Source organism: Lepidochelys kempii, chromosome 11, assembly GCF_965140285.1.
Source record: "Lepidochelys kempii isolate rLepKem1 chromosome 11, rLepKem1.hap1, whole genome shotgun sequence".
In the NCBI taxonomy this organism is placed as follows: domain Eukaryota; kingdom Metazoa; phylum Chordata; order Testudines; family Cheloniidae; genus Lepidochelys; species Lepidochelys kempii.
The window spans coordinates 79,012,586-79,018,784 of record NC_136390.1 but is presented as its reverse complement, the minus strand read 5'-3'; positions in this window follow the sequence as shown (position 1 = coordinate 79,018,784).

Here is a 6,199-nt window from a genome sequence, read left to right as displayed (position 1 = left end):
AACTCAAAACTGAACCTTTGGAAATTTCCGGTGAATCAAACAATTCGTTCTGGGCCCAGTGAAACACTTTGTTTGACCTAAAATATATGAAACAAAATTAAAGGTGTGAAAGTAGAATGAATTATATTGAAATTATAATTCATTAAAGAAATGCTACTTGAAGGGTTTGTTGAAATACAGTTGTCAGGAAGAGAAACATTAAGGAGTGTGAGACAATGGATCCTCAAACTAATTAACTTAGAGCTCCTACTGAGCTAGGAGATTGGTAAACGTTAGTATGCAAATAAGATATGTATGTATATTTGTCAGTTTCTGCTTTCTTTTGTCTCTTATGTTAAATTGGCTTTGGCTTAGCTGTATAAATAAGTTATCTCGAGCCTCAGAGAGGGGCTCACATCTGGGTGCATTAGCAAAGCGCTTTGCTAATAAACAGAGTGGTCTGACAGATTATGTGAGTCCTGAATCTGACTTTGACAAAGGAAATGTTGAACTGAAAAGTCAAAACGTTTCGTTTGGGAAATGTGGAAACTGTTTTGACTTTCCAGTGTGTGTTTTACTATGAACAATTTGGCGAAACCTGATGTTTTGGCTGAAAAAGGCCACCCAGCTCCCACCACAAAGTCACCTCACAGCCCCCTGGCCCCCCTTTGCTGCAGTGCTTGCGAGGAGCTCAATGAGGACGGGAGCACTGCCCCTAAGGCTGACCAGTGTGGTCTCATTGGTTCTTTTTATCGCGTCTCTTGTCTTGTACTTAGAACATTGGGTCTGCAGGGCAGGGCCCATCTCTATGTTCTCTGTTTGTACAGCGCCTGGCACCCTGGGGCCGTGGTCCAGGACTAGGGCTCCCAGGCTCTACCTCAAAACACACATCAATAAAATAAAATACCAATCCAGCTCTACCAGGACTCCAGCTGGCTTCGATGGCGGTTTTATGGCGTGGGAATTGAGGGGGAGGCTGTGGGATTTGGTGTCACAGGATGAAGTTCGGCCCTGTGCAGAGCCAGAATGAGGCCTATGCCCTGTTTTGATGGCTTCCCCACGGAGAATAGGTACATATGTTGTGAGCCAAAGCCGAGCAATCTCTCTCTCATCACCCCACCACATCCCTCCTGCTCCTGCCTTTCTGGGCGGGACCTCCTCCAGGGGGCCGGAGACTGCAGAACGCTCATTCTCCCGGGCCAGGGCCGCGTGCAGCCAGGCACTGAAGGATGCGCTTAGCACTAATCACGTTCCTCCGTTCCGTTGACTCACTGGGTCTGAAGCACCCACTCAAGTGCTTGGCTGAATCAGGGCCTAAGAGGACAGCATCCATCCTCGTCCCAAGCCCAGCGCTCTAGTGGAGCAGTGACATGCACGTTGTTCATTAAAGTCGCTTCGGCTCGGCCGAAGCCCAAACGTTGCTCCAGGTTAGCCACGCAGCCGCGCAGGCTGGATGAGCAGCGCTGCAGAGCCTGCCGGTGCGTGTGAGGGAGATGGGAAGGGGAACGCCTGATGAGGGTGCTTACGACAGTCCCGTGCTACACAGTATTGAACAAACCTCTTCCTAGCACCTGCGCAACAGGCTTCTCCAACCAAGGGCCTTTGGAATCTGTCCTTCAGACATTCAGAAGCCGTGCGGGTTTTCTTCCAAAGAAGCACCGGCCGGCTTTTGTAATAGGCACACGTGTAACATAGAGGAGGTTTGAATCCCAAATGCCGTACACCTGTGCACCCATTTCCTTGTTTGCTGAAGCTACAGCAATGGCACAGAGCATTTTGTTACCCCCCTGCCACCCCGTCACATTGTTCTGTGGTTACAATGCCAGGACTCTCACGGCACAGAGCTCGCTCTCGCTCTCGCTCTCGTTTGGCCTGGGCTGGGCTTGCTCAGTAACCCCTTGGTGCCATTTCCAGTACCCATGCAGTAACTCTAACCATCAGCTCAGTGGTTTTGGAGCATAACGGAGCCCCCGCTGCAGCCTCCAGTCTGTCCTGACAATATGGACTAGCAGCGCAATCTGGTCACTCTCCACTTCTCTTCTACACTGCACCCTGGAGATCCTGGGCCAGCCCCTCAGTGGATGTATGTTGCTGTAGCTCCAGTGAGTTACGCTGATTTACGCCAGCTGAGGAAATAAGAACATAGGAGCGACCAGACTGGGTCAGACCAATGGTCCATCCAGCCCAGGATCCGGTCTTCTGACAGTGGCCACTGCCAGGTGCCCCAGAGGGAAGGAACAGAACAGGTCATCATCAAGTGATCCATCCCCTGTCACCCATTCCCAGCTTCTGGCAGAAAGAGGTTTAGGGACACCCAGAGTACGGGGTCACGTCCCTGCCCATCCTGGCTAATAGCCATTGATGGACCTATCCTCCATGAACTTATCTAGTTCTTTTTGGAACCCAGTTATACTACTGGCCTTCACAACCTCCTCCGGCAACGAGCTCCACAGGTTGACTGTGCGGTGTGTGAAGAAATACTGCCTTTTGTTTGTTTGAAACCTGCTGCCTATTCATTTCGTTGGGCGACCCCTAGTGCTTGTGTTACGTGACGGGGTAACTAACACTCTCCTAGTCACTTCCTCCACACTGCAGTCATGAGTTTATAGACCTTGATCAGATCCCCCCTGAGTCGTCTCTTCCAACCTGAACAGTCCCAGTCTTGTTACTCTCTCCTCGTCTGGAAGCTGTTCCATGCAGTTGCATATGTAACACAAAGCCCCTAATCTCAGGACAGTCCCAAAAATATCAGGATGTCGGATCACCTAGTTTTATTGCCCAGTCACCCAGTTTTGTGAGATCCCTTTGTAGCTCTTCGCAGTCTGCTTGGGACTTAACTGTCTTGCGTGGCAGTGTACCAGCTGCAAATTTTGCCACTCACTGTTTACCCCTTTTTCCAGATCATTTAGGAATATGTTAAATAGGACTGGTCCCAGTACAGACCCCCTGGGGGACCCCACTATTTACCTCTCTCCATTTTGAAAACTGACCATTTATTCCTACCCTTTGTTTCCCGTCTCTTAAACAGTTACTGATCCATGACAGGACCTTTCCTCTTATCCCGTGACAGCTCACTTTGCTTCAGGAAGCCATATTGGTCCCAGGATATTGTCTCTCTCACCAACAGAAGTTGGTCCAATAACAGCTATTACCTCCCCCACCTTGTCTCTACTTTGCTTAAGGACCATTGGTGAGGGACCCTGTCAGAGGCTTTCTGAAAGTCCAAGTACACTCTATCCACTGGATCCCCCTTGCCCACATGTTTGCTGCAGCCCTGTTTTCCTTCATACCCACACTGCACATAGAATAAGCCATAGGCACATAGTGTGCTGGCAGCCTGAAGGACATGCCCAGGTTAGCATCATGCTTCTGTCTCTGGATGCCCTTGTGCCTGGACTCAGCAGGGCTCCCTGAGTCACTCGCTTTGTGCCAGAAGGACCCTCACGACGCTCTGGGAAGCTCAGCACGGCCAGGGCGGGCTGGAGCTGTGTGCTTCCTGGGCAGGCATTGGAAGTGTACAGTCTGGTGTACGCAGTGTGTGTTTCCTGCCGCCTCCTCCCTTGGCTGCTGGAGACGCTCTTAAGGCTGCTGCCTGTCCAGTTAAGCTTTTCCATCTGTGCGCTGGTTTGAGGGAAAGAGAAGTCAAGATCCCGGCCATAAATGGAAACATTTGGAAGGGGCAGGCAGAGCTGCCAAGTTCCTGGGACGTTGACTGAACAGCGCAATTAAAACAAGCTATGGCCCCCTCGGTGGAAGTGCTGCTGCTCCTCCCTGCCAGGCACACGTGCTAGCAAGTGATTTTAGGACGCTCCGTCCTGCACTTGGAGAACGTGTCATTCAGCCTCAGGGGGAGGCTGGCAGCTCATCAGCCTCCAGGGAGCCTCACCCTCCAACCCGTGCCAAAGCGGCCCGGCTGTAGTACGGGCCTCAAACCTGGCCGGCTTTAAAATGGTTCAAATCTGGGAGAGTGAGGGAGGAGGGACGCGTCAGGGAGTATAAACAGTGCTTCCCATCTCCGAGACTCGGCCTGAGCCAAAGGGGGGGAGGCAGAGGGCACTCCCATTTCTTCCTTTTTTCTCACTGACCTCCCTCATCCCCCCCCCTCCAAAAACGCTTCTCTGTGACATCTCAGAGCAGAGGCTTAACGCTTCCCTGCAGGCTCTGGAGTGGGGGAAGGTAGGTGGCCGGCAGCCCCAGCCCTGTGCTGGGCACCAGCCCCTCTCATTCACACAAGGCAGACAAGCATGACTTATGCCTTGAATGGGTATTTTTAGTAATAACCCAGTTCCAGACGCAACGCAGCACCCAGCACGAAAGCGAACCCTTGGGCCACTGGAGGAAGGCAATGTCTAGCGATAGGGTCATGTTTGCAAATGCTGCAAGTAGCAGTGGGTGTGAGCCAGCCCTGGGTATACCCACGACCTGCAGGGAAGCTAGGGTCCAGGTCCAGGGCTGACCTCGGGCTTCGGCCCAGCTCTGCGAGGAACCACTGCGCTGAGGAGGAAGAGGAATAGGCAGTGGAGACACTCAGCTGCAGATCAGCATACCATTCCTCACAGACCTGGGATCAGACCTCTGAGTAGGGTTGCTAACTTTCTAATCACAAAAATCGAACACCCTTGCCCCGCCCCTTCCAGAGGCCACACCCCTGCCCCACCCCTTCCCTGAGGCCCTGCCCCCCTGCTCACTACATTCCCCCTCCCCTGGTGGCTCACTCTCCCCCACCCTCACTCACTTTCACTGGGCTGGGGCAGGGAGTTGGAGGGCAGGAGGGGGTGAGGGCTCCGGTTGGGAGTGCAGGCTCTGGAGTGGGGCTGAGCGGCTTGGGGTGCAGGAGGGGGCTCCAAGCTGGGGGGTGGGGCCGAGGGATTCAGCATGTGGGAGGGGGCTGCAGGTTGGGGCAGGGGGTTGGGGTGTGGGAGGGGTTGAGGGCTCTGGGCTGGGAGTGCAGGCTCTGGGGTGGGGCCGGGGATGAGGGGATTGGGGTGCAGGAGGGAGCTCTGGGTTTGGGGGGGGCTCAGGGCTGGGGCAGGGGGTTGGGGCTTGGGGTTGGGGCATGGGTTTACCGCGGGCAGCTCCCAGTCAGTGGCACAGCAGGGCTTAGACAGGTTTCCTGCCTGTCCTGGCACCCAGCCAGCAGGTCCAGTTCCTAAGCAGGAGTGGGGGGGGGGTCAGGAAGCTTTGTACGTTGCTCTCGCCCGCAGGTACGACCCCCCCCAGAGCCACTGGCCGTGGTTCTTGGCCAGTGGGAGTGCAGAGCTGGTGCTTGGGGCAGGGACAGTGTGCGGAGCCCTGTGCCTTGCCCCCCCGCCTAGGAGCCGGACCTGCTGGCGGCTTCCGGGGAGCGGTGCGATGCCAGGACAGGTAGGGACTAGCCCGCCTTAGCCCCGCCGTGCCGCTGATGGGACTTGTAACGGCCCGGTCAGCAGTACTGCCAGGGTCCCTTTATGACCGGGTATTGCGGTCGAAAACCGGACACCTGGCAACCCTACCTCTGAGTTATTTTAAAAAAAGTTATTCCTACAGCATCGGAAGTGTCTGTGAGACAGTTTCTCATTGAATAATCTTATACAGGTGGCAGTAAATGTCCATTTTAAAAAACATAATAAAGCAAAATTATTGTCAAGTGGCCTAATGGAAATTTCTGCTTCCCGGAAAAGATCTGCACTGTAGCAGATCTATTCGCACTAATGCAGCACAAATGTTTCCATAGTGTTCCAATGGCGAATAATTGTTTGCTAAAAATCAGCTGAAAAAACAGTGTTTTCATGTCAATTGTGGGCGCTGGTTTCCAGTTTCACAGCTCTGTAAAGAGCACCAGCCTTTCATTTTGTTTGGCTGCCATGAGCCAAGGAGAATAGGAAGCTGAGATAAAGTTCTTACAGACAAGACACAACTGGCCAGGTTCCTGCTAATCCACCCAGAAAATACCGAGTAACATTTACAAAGTTCCTGTGTGACTGAGGGGCCAGAGCACCATTTACACCAGGGCACGGCTACACTGGGTTTTAAAGCCTGCTCCAGCGAGTCTCAGAGCCTGGGTGGACGGACGGGATCGCACTACTGCGCTAAGAACAGCTGTGTAAAGCTGGGGCTCTGAAGCCCACCCCCTCCCTAGGCTCCTGCCCGAGCAGCAGTGTCTACACGGCTCTTGTTAGTGCTGTTTTAGAGTCGGCCGACCCGGGCTCTGAGACTTGCTGCCGCGGGTTTTTAAACCCAG